General features: G+C 46.0%; 1 long non-coding RNA gene across 6 annotated transcripts; it reads right to left on the bottom strand.

Moving 5' to 3' along the window:
- Positions 1-445: 445 nt before the first annotated feature.
- On the bottom strand, positions 446-14,644 carry LOC103556243 (uncharacterized). 6 transcript variants are annotated; one of them, XR_011524530.1, is made up of 6 exons: positions 14,498-14,644; positions 14,168-14,231; positions 13,217-13,351; positions 5,678-5,939; positions 3,072-3,197; positions 446-1,418 (listed from the first exon to the last, which is right to left on the bottom strand). It is a non-coding gene; the product is annotated as an uncharacterized lncRNA (long non-coding RNA). The 6 variants fall into 6 exon arrangements; XR_011524531.1 differs by lacking the exon at positions 3,072-3,197 and adding an exon at positions 1,636-1,735; XR_011524528.1 differs by lacking the exons at positions 3,072-3,197; positions 5,678-5,939 and adding an exon at positions 1,636-1,735.
- Positions 14,645-15,260: the final 616 nt, after the last annotated feature.

The raw sequence follows: 15,260 nt of genomic DNA, 5'->3' as shown, positions 1-15,260 counted from the left end.
GGAGAGGGGACTTTTAAAATCAGCTCAGGTCACTGCCTATTGAAGACCCCTTGAGGTTCCCACGGTTCCTAGACTGAAGCCCAAAGGCATCCGGATTTTCCTAAAGTTATTCAGGCTGTAGATGGTGTCCAGCACGGAGACCCTTCCCAGGACGCCTCCCAGGGTGAACAGGATATCGCTCTTCTACCAACCCATCTTCTCTCCCGAGGGCCCACTGCTGGGTACCGTAAGCTCTCAAAGTGAAGGAGGAGGGAAAACGCATAGAGATTTAAGGCACGAGAAGTAACAATCCGGTGGATACCACCAGATGTAGTCTGAGTCCATTCCCCTCTCTCCAGCATCCTCGATCCTCTCCATCATGGCTAGCCCGGTCCAGGCACCACCACTTCTCGTCTGCACGATTTCCATAATCTTCTTGCTGGTCTCCCAGCTTCCACACGAACGCTAACCAGAGCAAAATTTTTATTACGGAAAATTTCAAGAAACATACAAAAATGGAGAGAACAGAATGATGAACGCGATTTCAACAATGATCGGCTCACGGCCAGTCCAGTTTCACCTGCTCCTCAGCCCCCTGGAATCGTTCATTTCTCCTCCCCAGGTTTTTTTTTTCGTTTATTTCGAAAATTTTCAGCCTCAGGACAGGGTCGCCTGACTTCTCATCAGTTCCCCTGCAGATGGACGGTCTGTTGTGGCATAGACTTTATTCCAAGCTTCCTTCAAGGATTTGCTCTTGAATCCAGAGTTTTGATACCCAAAACCAAAGTTGAGACCTTTAAAAAAAAAGTCTCCTTTTGCAAATCTTGCAAATCGAAAGCCTTGGCCTTCAAGATGATCATCTCTGCCGTGAATTTCAAAAGCCTGCCTAGGAACTCATAAAAGCCAAGAATTTGCCTCTTTGGGGGTTTCTGTTTTAGAATTGGGTTAGATCAAGCCTCTCCCAGCGGTGTAACCAGAAGGACTCAGGCCTCAGCCTCAGTACTTGGTTTTGTGGAGAGAGGGGTCACAGGGTTTCTTTAAAAAGGGGAACAGACGTAGCGTTACTGCATGTGCAAAAAATATTACCCATTGCTATTTTTATTGTTGTTAAAATAATAATTTTAGCGGATGTAAATAATTTCTCAGAATGGGCACAGAGGTGACAGCTCAACCCTGTTTTTCCATATGGTTTTAAGCTCTTCCATTACCATTTCTCCTGACGTAAACTTTCTCAAGACCCGAACTTCCAAGTTTGAAGGGGTTATTTTCCCTTTAATACGTCAATATCCTAGGTGTTTCTGCAGCAGCAGCTTCCCATGGCTGTGCTCCAGTGCACGCTTGCAAATCCGCATCCTGGATGTCACTTAAAGTCCCGTGTCATTTGAAAGTCTGACACTCTTGCTTCACCTTGCATCATCGGATTTCCATGGTCATAAGCACTGGCATTCATGTCGAAGTTAGTCACCCATAAAAAAAAAAAAAAAAAAAAAAAGTGAGATTTTTCTTTTCGCACAAATCCACTGAAATCTTCTAATATTTTTCAACACTGGGAGGTTCCTAGAACCAGGACTTGCCCAGACAGGATAATTCAGACCCAGGCATGATACAGACAAACTGAAGGGGACAGAAGGATGGTTAGTGGTGAGAGCCACTTACTGAGAATAGAATCGTGGGTGTTTATCCTCGGCCCAGCCAACAGCTTCCCTAGTGACCCGCCGTGCCACAGCGGGGCTCAATTTCCAAATGGGTGGTTTTCCTGGTGACAGAACCAGAATCACCCGTGTCTTTACAGCCAGAAGTAAGAACCCTTGTTTTTTTTCAAAGTGGCCCAAATTGTCACCTTTGCGTGTATCCTGATTTTTTTAAATAAACTTTCAGTGTTACAACAGTTTTAGATTTATAGAATAGTTGAAAAGACAGTAAGAGATTTCCCATGTTCTCCACACTGTCTTTCCTCTGTGATTTTCCTGTATTATAACATCTTACATGATTACTGTATATCTGTCACGATTAATGAGCCAATATCGACACCTTCTGATTATCAAAAGTCTACACTGTGTTCAGATTCCCTTAGTTTTTACTAAGGCACTTTTCCTCTTCCAGAATCCCATCCGGGACCCAGGACATTCAGGCGCCACATCTGGTTAGGCTGCTGTTGGTTGGGATAGTGTCTCAGACTTTCTTTGATTTTTGCTTTAATTGACACACCGTAGTATTCACATACTATGATATCCACCCTTTTAAAGTGTACAATTCATTGGGTTTTAGCATATTAAAAAATCGGGCAACCATCGCTTCTATCTAATTCGAGCACATTTTCTTTGTCTCTGTAAGAAACCGCTTACCCACATAGCAGTCACTCCCCATTCCTCCAACCCCTGTTGCTGGCGACTGCTAATCTACTTCCTGTCCCTATGGGTCCGTCTGTTCCAGCAATTCTGGAGTCATACAGCCTGTGGCCCTCTGCGTTTGTGAGCGTCTTTTTGAGGTTCATCCATGTGGTAGCATCTATCAGCGTTTTATTCCTTTCTATGGCCGAATAATATTCCTGTCAATGGATATACCACATTTTGCTTATCCAATTCATCAATTGATAGGCATCGTCACTTTTGGCTATTATGCCTTCCCTAAATAGTTTTAAGGAGTACCGCTTAGGTATTTTGTAGAATGTCCTTCAGTTGGGATTTGTCTGATGCGCTGCTCACGATTCTGCTGGGGTTGTGGGTTTTTGGGAGGAAGACCATGGAGCTAAAGTACCCTTCCTTTTTTCTTTTTTTTTTGAGGAAGATCAGGCCTGAGCTAACATTTGCTGCCAATCCTTCTTCTTTTGCTGAGGAAGACTGGCCCTGAGCTAACATCTGTGCCCATCTTCCTCTACTTTATATGTGGGACGCCTACCACAGCACGGCTTGCCAAGCGGTGCCATGTCTGCACCCGGGATCCGAACCAGTGAACCCTGGGTCACTGGAGCAGAACATGTGCACTTAACTGCTGCGCCACTGGGCTGGCCCCTAAAGTGCCGTTCTTATCACTCATCTCAAAGGTGTCTACCTCCACCATGACGTCTCACGCTGGATGCCAACTCTGCTCACCTGGCGCAGGTAGTGCTGTCAGTTTTTCCACTGGAAAGTGCCTGATTTTAATAGACAATTGCACCAGCTTCCTCTTCACTCTGGCCAGGTGGCTATAATTCTAAGATTCATTTTTGCAGCACAGATCTATTCAAAGGAAGAGGAGTTTTAACTATTTGATTTGGATTCACACTTTAAATGAAGATCTTTTATTTTTTTGGTGAAGAAGATTGGCCCTGAGCTAACATCTGTTGCCAATCTTCCTTTTTTTTTTCTCCTCAAAGCCCCAGTACCTAGCTGTATATCCTAGTTGTAAGTCATTCCAGTTCTACTATGCGGGATGCAGCCACAGTGTAGCCTGATGAACGGTGTGTAGGTCCACACCCAGGATCCAAACCTGTGAACCTGGGCTGTTGGAGCCGAGTGCGCGAACTTAACCACTCGGCCACGGGGCTGGCCCTGACATTTTTAAACAAATATTTAATATCCAGTGTTGGTGAGGATGTAGAGACACAGACATTGCAGAGGCTGTCTGGGGCATGAGTGGAGACGGGGAAGAGATTTAGGAATCACACCCAAAGCCTTACAACGTGCCGCCTTAACCTATCAACCCTGTGTTTAGAAATTTATATGAAGAAAATGGGTATGTGTGCAAAGATTTGGCCCAAACCCCCAAAACAAACAAAAACAACCCAACTCATGATGCTATTATTTATAGGAACTAAAAATTGAAAATAATCTAAGCGTCCCCAAAAGGAAATCAGCTTTAAAATTGATGACACAACCCCACAACCCAAAGCCAAACCACTATTTAAAAGGATGTAAAGACATAAAAACACGATCACCATTTATAAAGTGGAAAAAAAACGAAAACCAGTGTGTCTAGGGAAATTCTAACTTTGTTAAACAAACAGATATATATGTTTATGTGCAGAAAAGACAACGGAAGGATATATATGAAAATGTTACATTTGTTCTTTGGATGGTGGGCCAACAGTTTGATTGTTTCTTTCCATTTATTTGTATTTTCAAACTTCCCTGCAATTAATCTGTTTTGACTTTGTGATAAGGAAAGATTAGGTTTCATTTTAAAAGTGATTTTTGATTTACTGTATTCAATGACGTGACGTCTATGTATTCAGCCATCAAAGCGAACTTTAGAAAGAAACCTGACAAAGAATTTCATCTTCACACCAGGCCAGTCCCAGCTCCATGGGATCAGCCGGGGGCCCCGCGCCAAAGAGATGGCGTCTCAGACTGGGTGATTTGAGGAGAGTGCAGTCCAAGGGCTCATGTCACACTCTCAGGCCAATGACAGCTGAGTCACCACATCCGTGTTGCAAAGGCTGAGGAGAGAGAGCGGCCACCAGAACTCAGACTGGGCAGCCCCATGGAGAGTTCTTGGGTCCCGGCACAGACCAACCTGCTGCGACCCCACGGGTAGGGAGCTGGGGGAATAAGGACCCCAACTTCTGTCCCTTCCTCCTTCTGCTCTCCTTCTTGGGCTCCCCATTGGCTGAGACTATCAGATACGAGAGGGCACAGCCCTCTGTTGACACGGGCCGCACGGGTCCACCTCATGGGGCTGAGAGCAGAGAGGAGAAGGTGTAGAGTGGATCTGGCGGTGGTCAGAGGACCGCCAGCACAACGGCCACGTGACCTTGGAGGAGTTGTTTAACCTCTGTCACATAAGAAGAAGTATATTTGGTCTTCATCTCAGGTTCCTGGCATAGAGCTCCTAAAACCCTTGGAATTTCCTGAGTGACAGGAGTGTCTTCCATTATTCATAACCAGCTCCTCCTCATCACACCTGCATTTATGCTAATTTATTATGCTAATTTATGTTAATGAGGTGGCTTAGGGTGGGGCCCCCGGGTAGCCTCAGGATGGAGCTGGTCACCAGAAAGACCAAGTGATGGGAGGGTTAGAATTTTTAGCCCCAACCACCGGCCTCCAGGACGGGTTGGAGCGGGGCTGAGTTGCATCCTTTATAATAAACTGGTAATAGTAAGAAAACTATTTTCCTGAGTTCTGGGAGTCCTTCTAGTGAATTATGGAACTCGAGCAGGGGGTTGTGGGAACCCCCCATTTACAGCTGGTCAGTCAGAGGTACGGGAGGCCTGGACTCGGGGTTGGCGCCTGAAGTGGGGCAGTCTTGTGGGACTGAGCCCTTAACGTGTGGGGTCTGACAATAATCCCAGGTAGGAGGCCGGCCCCATGGCGTAGTGGTCAAGTTCGTGCACTCTGCTTCGGCGGCCCAGGGTTCACCCATTTGGATCCTGGGCGCAGACCTATACACTGCTCATCAAGCCCTGCTGTGGCGGCGTCCCACACAGAAGAACTAGAATGACCCACAACTAGGATATATAACTAGCTGCTACGGGGGAGGAAAAAAAAGAAAATTCCAGGTTATTAGAGTCAGGCTTGAATTGCTTGTTCAGAGTTGGAGAATTGGTTGGTGTGGGAAAAACCTCCACACATTTGGTGTCAGAAATGTTTTGTGGGTAGAAACAGGTCTCAGGAACCTCTTGGGGCCTCAATTCGTCATCTTTAAAATAGGAATAAAAATACCAACTTCACTGGGGAATTGTCAGCATCAAATGAGTTAACACACACAAAAGACTTACCATAAATATTAAAACATGTGGAATGGTATGTGTGGTGGAGGGACCCTCTGTTAAAACATCATTATTTGGACCGGCCTGGTGGCTTAGGCAGCCCGGGGTTCACCCGTTCAGATCCCAGGTGTGGACATGGCACTACTTGGCAAGCCATGCTGTGGTAGGCATCCCACATATAAAGCAGAGGAAGATGGGCACAGATGTTAGCTCAGGGCCAGTCTTCCTCAGCAAAAAGAGGATTGGCAGCAGATGTTGGCTCAGGGTTAATCTTCCTCAGAAAAAAAAAGAAAGAAAAAAAATCATTATTAACATATCATATTGTTAACGTAACAGTATCCAGTTCTCCTTTGTTCTTGGGTACGTGGAGACATCCTTTCCAGTCCCCTTGGGTTAGGGTCACATGACAGCTGACCAATGGAATGTGATCAGAAGTGATGTGTCACTTCCTTTCTGAGGGAGCAAAAAGCCTCTGCAAGATTTTCCAGGCTTCATCTTCCCCTTTGTGGAGGAGGCCTGGCTTTGAGAGGGTGGAGTCCCAAGACGGAAGCCGCCTGGATCCCTGAGTCACCGTGCGTCATCCGTGGAGGACGGCAGCCCCGGAGACTCGCCTGGACCCGGAGCAGGCTTTGCCTGAGCAAGAAATAAACTTCTGTGGTGTCCAGCCAGTAGATCTTCTCGTCATTGCCGTTTGCTCATTCACAGCAGCATAACCTATCCTGACTGGTACAACCTATCCATGGATGTTTCCAGAAAATAACCAGTTTGGGGAATCCAGGGTACCACCTCTCGCATCTTTCATCCCACCCACCGCCCTTCCAGGCCTCTCCTGATCTCTTCCAATGGGCTGTTGCTGCAGTGGCTGGGAGCAACCACAGACACACTGCCAACTGGATGGGCACCATCCCCTCGTAGGACCTCTGGGGCGGGAGCCATGGTGCCAGTTTTTTAAGAAGGAAAGAAAATGTCCTTGTGAATGGTTCTGATCTGCCAGTTCCTGATGAACGTGTCCTCGTTTGGGCAGAGCTGGGGACCCTGCACATGTTTGCATTCTCGTATTCCTGTCTGCATCAGTTACTAGTGGTGGACAGCCTTTGTAGGGGTCCCAAAGATTCACGCCTCTTGGTAGGTATTCATGCCTTTGTGTAATTCCTTTCCCTTTAATGTGGGTTAGATTTACTGTCTTGCTTCAGATGAATTCAATTCGGGAGAAGTGATGGATGTCACATTCAAGAGTAGCTTATAAAGGGGCTGGCCTGGTGGGGCAGTGGTTAAGTTCGCTTGCTCCGCTTCAGTGGCCTGGGGTTTGCTGGTTTGGATCCCGGGCACAGACCTATGCACCACTCATCAAGCCATGCTTTGGTAGGCATCCCACATATAAAGTAGAGGAGGATGGGCATGGATGTTAGCTTAGGGCCAGTCTTCCTCAGCGAGAAAAGGGGGATTGGCAGTGGATGTTAGCTCAGGGCTAAAAAAATAAAAAGAGTAAGTTATAAAACCCTGTGGCTTCTGCCTTGGGCTCCCTCTCTCTCTCTCTTTCTGCTGAAGGAAGCCAGCTGCCAGGTTGTGAGCTGCCCCATGGAGAGTTAATTAATATAACTATCCCCCAAACTACTTCCTTTCCCAAAGGAGAGCACAATGGAATCACCTTTATAATCCCCCTTCTCTTCCCACCTTGCCCTCTCCCACATCCAGGTAACCTTTGATCTGTTTCCTGTGCCTATAGACTAGTTTGCATTTTCTATAATTTTATGTAAAGGGAATGAATCATAAGCACATACACTTTTCTCTGGCTTCTTTCACTCAGCATAATTATTTTGAGATTCACCCATGTTGTATTGTGTACCAACCAAAAGTTCATTCCTCCTTACTTCTGTGCAGTGGTCCACTGTATGGACGTACCACAGTCTGTTTATCCTTTCGTTTGTTGATAGACATTTGGGTTGCTTCCAGTTTTGGACTATTACAGGTAGAGCTGATATGAACATTCTTGCATAAGTATGGACATATGCTTTCTTTTCTCTTTGGTATATACCTTTTCTCTTTGGTATATACCTAAGTGGGGAATGGCTGGGTCTTATCCTAAGTGGATGTTGAATTTTATTTTATTTTATCATTTTTTATTTTTTACTTATTTTTTTGAGGAAGATTAGCCTGAGCTAACATCCACCACCAATCCTTCTCTTTTTTTGCTGAGGAAGATTGGCCCTGAGCTAACATCTGTGCCCATCTTCCTCTATTTTATATGTGGGATGCCTGCCACAGCACTGTGGTTTGATAAGTGGTGCATAGGTCTGTGCCTGGGATCCGAACTGGCAAACCCCGGGCCATGGAAGTGGAACACGTGAACTTAACTGCTGTGCCACCGGGCCGGCCCCTGGATGTGTAATTTTAAAAGAAACTCTCGGATTATTTTTCAAAGTGATTGTACCACTTTATATTCTCACGAGCACTCTGCAGGATGTTTGACAATCATGGCGCTAACCCACGAAATGCCAGAGGTTCTAGTCATTGTGACAACCCAACCTGCACCCCCCTTACAAATGCCCTTTGGGATGGGGCAGTGCTGTGCCGGCTGAGAACCACTGCACCAGAGGATCTTTTCCAGCCATGGGCAAGGGTAAGCCCCCATTTAGGAACCATGGGAGAAAACTCTTGAACCCATATTTCTGAACTGAATCCATGGTAGCTGGAGGTACAACACGGTAAAAAGAGCGAGAGGTAGCCGCTCGTGACCATCTTGGCTTGGTCTTGCATTTTGTGGTTCTTCAGTTTCTGAAAAGACCAAAATGCTCTTTATGTAAAGAACCAAGCTTTATAGGCGGTGGTGAAACACAACGGTGGTGGTTAGAGCCTAGAGTCATGTGACCCATTTGCTTTCTATTCTTAACTTTCTCTCTGGCCCTGGAGCCTCCCAGAGCCTCCCTCGGGTGAAAATAAGTGGTGTTTGGTAATCCTGAGCTGAAAGGTGGTACTTAAGTCAAAAGGACACCTGAACTCAGCTAATTTGCACTAATCACCCACACCAGCCCTGGCTCAGCCGGAGGCGAAAACATCCTCATGATGCAATCACAACCACACATTGCAGGATGCCACCCATGCTCAAACACTCTTTTGACTTCGAAAGCCTTCATCCTCAGCCCCCTGTTAACAGGAGCATGCATCAGAAGCCCCGAGGGCTTGTTAAAACACCCATTGCCTGGCCCCACCCTGGAGACTCTGATTTCACGTTCTGGAGAGGAGCCTGAGAATTTGCATTTCTATCAAGCTCCCAGGTGGTGCTGATGCTGCTGGTCCAGTGGCCACACTCAGACCCATGTCCCTACTGGAAGCCTTTAATTTGTCAATTTAAAGTCAATGTGATTTTGCCCCCCCTGCCAGGGGACAAAATCTGGAGACATTTTTGGTTATAACTGGTGTAGGGGGCAGTGCTACTGGCACCTGGGGGGTAGAAGCCAGGGATGCTGATCAACATCCTACAGTGTGTGGAGGGGAATGCTTCGATAAAGTAGACTGTTCTCCCAAGGAAGAAATATTGTGCAGCCATTCAGAAGAATGCTTCCGAGACCTTTTTAAAACTTGGGGAATTGTTCATGATATGATATGAACAACAAAAAAAGGGATAAAAGGAGTATATTCAACATATCAGCTGTTTCATGTAATTTTCTTCACACTTTATCACTACCTACAATTATTATTATGTTTTTTTGCTGAGGAAGATTCACCCTGAGCTAACATCTGTGCCAATCTTCCTCTATTTTGTATGTGGGTCACCACCACAGCATGGCTGCCAACAAATGGTGTAGGTCCGTGCCCAGGAACTGAATCTATGAACCCAGGACGCCTAAGCAGAGTGTGCTGAACTTAACCACTAGGCCACAGGGCCATCCCCAATTATCTCTTTTTTTAATTATTATTTTGAGGTCATATCAGCTTCTAACACTGTGTAAATTTCAGATGTACATCACTGTATTTCAGTTTCTGTATAGACTGCATCGTGTTCACAACCAAGTCTAGTTTTTATCTGTCACCATACATATGTGCCTCTCTATGCTTTTTACCCTCCCCCAACCCACTTCCCTAATCTGTTCTCTTTCTCCATGTGTTTGTTTCTCTTCCACATAGGAGTGAAATCATACAGTGTTTGTCTTTCTTTGTCTGGCTTATTTCACTTAGCATAATACCCTCAAGGTCCATCCATGTTGTTGCAAATGGCATGATTTTGTCTTTTTTATGGCTGAGTAGTATTCCACAGTATATATATGCCACATCTTCTTTATGTATTCATCCATAGAAGGGCACTTGGGTTGTTTCCACATCTTGGCTATTGTGAATAATGCTGCAACGCACATAGGGGTGCATAAATCTTTTTACGTTATTGATTTCACATTCTTTGGATAAATACCCAGTAGTGGAATAGCTAGATCACATTGTATCTGAAAAGGAGTTAATTTCCAAAATACATAAAGAACTCTTACAACTCAACAGCAAAAAAATGAACAACCCAATCAAAAAATGGGTAGAGGATATGAACAGACATTTTTCCAAAGAAGATATACAGATGGCCAACAGGCACGTGAAAAGATGTTCCACATCACTAATCATTAGGGAAATGTAAATCAAAACTACACTGAGATATCACCTCACACTCGTCAAAATGGCTTATAATTAACAAGACAAGAAATAACAAGTGCTGGAGAGGATGTGGAGAAAAGGGAACGCTTGCACACTGCTGGTGGGAGTGCAAACTGGTGCAGCCACTATGGAAAACAGTACGGAGATTTTTCAAAAAAATGAAAGTAGAAATACCATATGATCTACCTAGAATGATCTTGTTTGTTTACATGTTTACTTATATATCATCTGTCTTTATTTACCAGGACGTAAGCTCCTGGTATTCTTTCTTTTTTGTTTTTTTCTTAAAGATTTGCACCTGAGCTAACATCTGTTGCCAATCTTCTTTTTCTTCTTCTTCTCCCCAAAGCCCCCCAGTACATAGTTCTAGGTCCTTCTGGCCCTGCTATGCGAGATGCCACCATAACATGGCTTGATGAGTGGTGCTAGGTCCACGCCCAGGATCCGAACCAGTGGAACCCTGGACCGCCGAAGTGGAGCGTGTGAACTTAACCACTTGGCCACGGGGCCGGCCCAGCTCCTGGTATTCTTAAGGAGAGTGTTAGATGGTTGGCAGGCACGTGAATGGGTAAACCGATGTCTTGTATGTAAAATCAACTAGGTAAACAGGATAAACATTTAACACCCAAGTCTCTGAAAAGAAAATCCCTCAACTGTAGCATTTGCCAATTTCCGTGGTGGAAAGACCCCCATCATGGCTGATTTCAAGCTACCTCAAGATGTCACTGAAAGAGGAGTTGGGTAGATGTACACAACTGGCTAGCCAAGCCCATAGGAGCCAGCTCCAGCACACCGCTGGAAAGAATTATATTAATATAAAAGACTGGAAGGAAGAATGCTAAGATGCTAATGATAGCATAGTGGGGTCATACATATATAGAAACCATCAAGCTCCAGCTTAATAAGAACCGAATTTGAGGGGGCGGCTCCTGGGCTAGTTTATGCCCTCCAAGAAGAATAGAATAACCTGGCCCTATTTCTGGTCTCAACCCAAATTCTCAATTCCTGACTGACAAAATCAGCCAACACGATCTTATGTCAATTGTGGTGGGAGTGGGGGAAGGATGCATATAAAGTGGGGTGTGGGGGGGCCCATACAATGCAGGTGTCCAGGTTGCGTCCTGTGTGGAGGGGCACATCTGGGGGGGGTTCCACTGACATCATAGACATATATCAACTCATATGAAAGAATGCAGGCAGACCTGGAAATCCTGGGCTTCTGAGTCCCGAGGCAGCGAGGGAATAGCCCCGTTCTGAGCCCCATGGACAGATGGCCATGTACACACTCTGGAGTCTTGTTACATATGCACACACGTGGCTGGCCATCTCCTGAGCCCCTCGTTTCTCAGGGGACCAATTGAGCCTCCTCCACCCCAACTGACATGGCTGTCTCATCTGAAGGAGAGGGCAGTGGGGTATTGACACACTGGTGACGCCTGTAAGTCCTGGGACGCCCTCAAGTGGGTAAAAGTGAGGGCGTCTCTGAGCCTCAGCCAGGGCTGCTGCCCCCCGGCCACAGGAATTACTTAGGACACTTACAAAAAATCATTTGAGATACTCAAAAGAATTGAAAACATATGTTCGCACAAAAACGTGCACGAAATTATTCATGGCACCATTATTCATAATAGTCTAAAAAGTGGGAACAACCCAAACGTCCATCAACGGATGAATGGATAAACAAACTGTGGTTTACCCGTACAATGGAATATTATTCAGCTGTAAAACAGAATGAAGTGTTGACACCTGCTACAACATATATAAATCTCAAAAACATTATGGTAAACAAAAGAAGCCAGACACAAAAGGTCACGTTTTACGATTCCATTTCTATGAAATATCCAGAAGAGGCAAATCCATAGATGGAAAGTAGATTAGTCATTGCCAGGGGCTGGGGGAGGGGGGAATTGAGAGTGACTGCTGCTGGGCGTGGGGTTTCCTATGAGAGTCACGAAGATGTTCTGGAATCGGACAGTGGGGATGGTTGGACAACACAGTGAAATATACTAAAACCACCGAACTGAGTACTTTTAAACAGCAGATTTTTTTTTTAAGCTATGCTTTTAGGTGGGGAAGATTGGCCCTGAGCTAACATCTGTTGCCAATCTTGCTCTTTTTTTTCTCCCCACGGCCCTAGTACATAGTTTATATCCTAGTTGTAAGACCTTCTAGCTCTTCTATGTGGGATGCTGCCAGAACATGGCTTGATAAGTGGTGTGTAGGTTCACGCCTGGGATCTGAACCTGCAAACCCCGGTCTGCTGAATCAGAACGCACATACTATGCCACCGGGCCGGCCCCTAAAACGGTGGATTAAATGGCGTGTGAATTACGTCTCAATGAAAAAAATAATTTGAGGAACTTTGTCCTAGTTTGCACATAGGCTGGAAATGGGTGGGCTGGTGGTGGTCCCCAAAACAAGGCTTCTAGGGGTTCCTCTTGGTGACCCGCGGATAGGGTGGTGGGCAGGCAGTTCCTAGAGAAGACAATAAGGTTGTATACCGGACAGACCTGTTGCACGGCAGACCCCGTTGGTGCTCGCCTGTATCTCCATGGCATGCACACGCCCTTGGGGCAACCAAACCTCAACCAGTGATGGACAGGGCCCCAGCTTCCTCAGTCCTGGAGGTCCCCAGTGGGACTGAACCCCAGTTGCCCACAGCGAATAACCTGCTCATTAACATACCCAAATTATCTCCTGGCCTTCCTCACCTGGCTTCCCTGTCCCGGGGTCACCTCCCAAGTCAACTACTTGCCGTCTCATCCTTGTTTCAGGTTCCACCTCTGGGAGAACCCACCCCAGGTAATTGTCTCTTCTTCATATTTTTTGAAGTTTTCTTCATAGCAGACACAGTACTTTCCTCAACAGAAATAAATGTTTCTTTCAAGTCGTAAGATATCAGAGAGTGAGTACCTCATCTCTGGAAGGACGTTCTGGCTGAAGGTATTTACCAAGCACCTACTGTGTGCCAGGCACTGTTCTAGGCGCTGGAGATGGAGAGATGAACAGGGCAGCAGGCCGACATGGTCTCTGCTCTCATGGAATGTTCTAGTGGGTTTGAGGAGAGATGGACACGCAAGTGAGAGAATGAATATGCCTTGTTCATCCCAAGATGCATAAGCACCAGGAACAGAACTCTGGGTGAAGTGGCAAAAAGCAAAGGGGGTTGGGGAGCTCTGTTTTGGACTGGCTGGTCAGGGAGGGCTGCTCGGAGGAAGTGATGTTTGAACGGAGACCTGAATGACCAGAAGGTGCCTGAAAGACCGGGATCTGTGTGGTGAGAAGAGCCAGAAAGTGCCTTCACGCTCAAGATGAGGCCTGTGGACCAGCAGCCTCGGCATTGCTGGGAGCTGGTTGGAAAAGCAGACTTGGGCCCCACCCCAGACGGACAGAACCAGACTCTGTAGTCCACGCTACCTCGAGGGGATTCGTGTGAGAATCACGGAACAGTGGATCGAATATGAGGGCCGAGTGACTGCTGTTTCAGGATGCAGGCTGTGGTCAGACAGTGCGAATCTATTGTGTAGACATCTTGCCTCAGGGAGAGGCTGGACCGCTTATGATGCCCGCCCCGGCAAACGGACCTGAGCCTTGTTTTTGCTTTTAGAGCTGTCACACTTTTCAGGGACATCAAGGCATCAGTCAGCAGCAGGAGACCAGAGAAGCACAGTCTATTATGAGGCCCCCTTCGTGACATCACCATTGTGCTGAACCGTGCCTCCCATCCGGGCTCTGGGTACCACCCGCAAAGTTGCCGCAAGTAGGAAGACCGCGGGCAGTCTTTCTGAAAGGGCATTTAACTGCCTGCGAGCCACCCCTCAGAGAGAGTCAGAATGAGAGTCCCATTCTTAACCTGAGTCCTACCTGGTAACCAGCAGCACCTTGCAGCCACAGTTGCAGGCTGAGGACCGGCCATGGAGGGAACACCCTGTTGTAATGGGGAAAAGTTGCATAAATACAGTGGGTGAAAGCAAAGCCAACGCACAAACAACCCCGAATCTCCCCCAAACTATGGACTATTCCATTTAATTAGCACTGTGCAAATTACCATGAGCTTTACATATACAAAGAGTAATGAATTGTCTTCAGCTGTTGGTACAGAGAACTGCCCACAGTTGCTTATATAAATTAGAGGGCTTTTTCGCTACTTAAAAAAAAAGTCTAGAGGTAGCCCAGGGACACCCACAAATTCACCCGAAACTTCCTCCTTTCTGCTTCGCCATCCTTAGCATATGGCTTCCTTCCTTAAGGTCACCTCATGGTCAAAGATGGCTGCTGCAGCCCTTACTCTCTTGTTTGTGTTCCAGGAAGCAGGAAAGAGGAAGTAGCAAGAGCAAGAAGGCAAGCTAAGTCAGTTTCCTTTAAATAGCTTTCCTGGAAGCCCCACCCAGTGACTTCCTCTTCTTATTTCCTCATCCTCCATTAGCTGCAAAGCAGGCTGGGAAATGTAGTTCTTAAGCTGGGCACGTTGCCCAGTTGAGTACAGTTTAGGCTCTGTTAGCAAAGAATAACTGTGGAATGGATATTGGGAAGGGAGCTAGCAAACTCTGTTGTGTATATATTATCCCAATACATACTCAGTTTTGAGAAACTCTTAGGAAAATTCACCATTTCCCCCATGAGGTCTGAGTTTTTTTTTTTTTAATATATATGTATTTTATTGAAGTAACATAGGTTTATAACATTATATAGCAAATATCAAGATTCCATCTTTTTTATGGCTGAGTAGTAGTCCATTGTTTGTATGCCACATCTTCTTTCTCCATTCATCCATTGATGGGTGGTCTGAGATTCTTTGACACTTCTGGGTAAAAGTTTTTCTGTCTCACAGATAACAGACTAGCAGTGTTTTCTATTGTTTTTTAAGGCAGATAGAATTTATTTACCCAGTAAATTCTGCATTTCATAACAAGGGGAGGAGAACATATAAGCCTTCCGTTTTCCCGCTAAAAATTTC

This window comes from Equus przewalskii, chromosome 12 (genome assembly GCF_037783145.1).
Source record: "Equus przewalskii isolate Varuska chromosome 12, EquPr2, whole genome shotgun sequence".
In the NCBI taxonomy this organism is placed as follows: Eukaryota; Metazoa; Chordata; class Mammalia; order Perissodactyla; family Equidae; genus Equus; species Equus przewalskii.
Note: the sequence above shows the minus strand (reverse complement) of the source record. Positions and strands in the feature narration are given on the sequence as shown.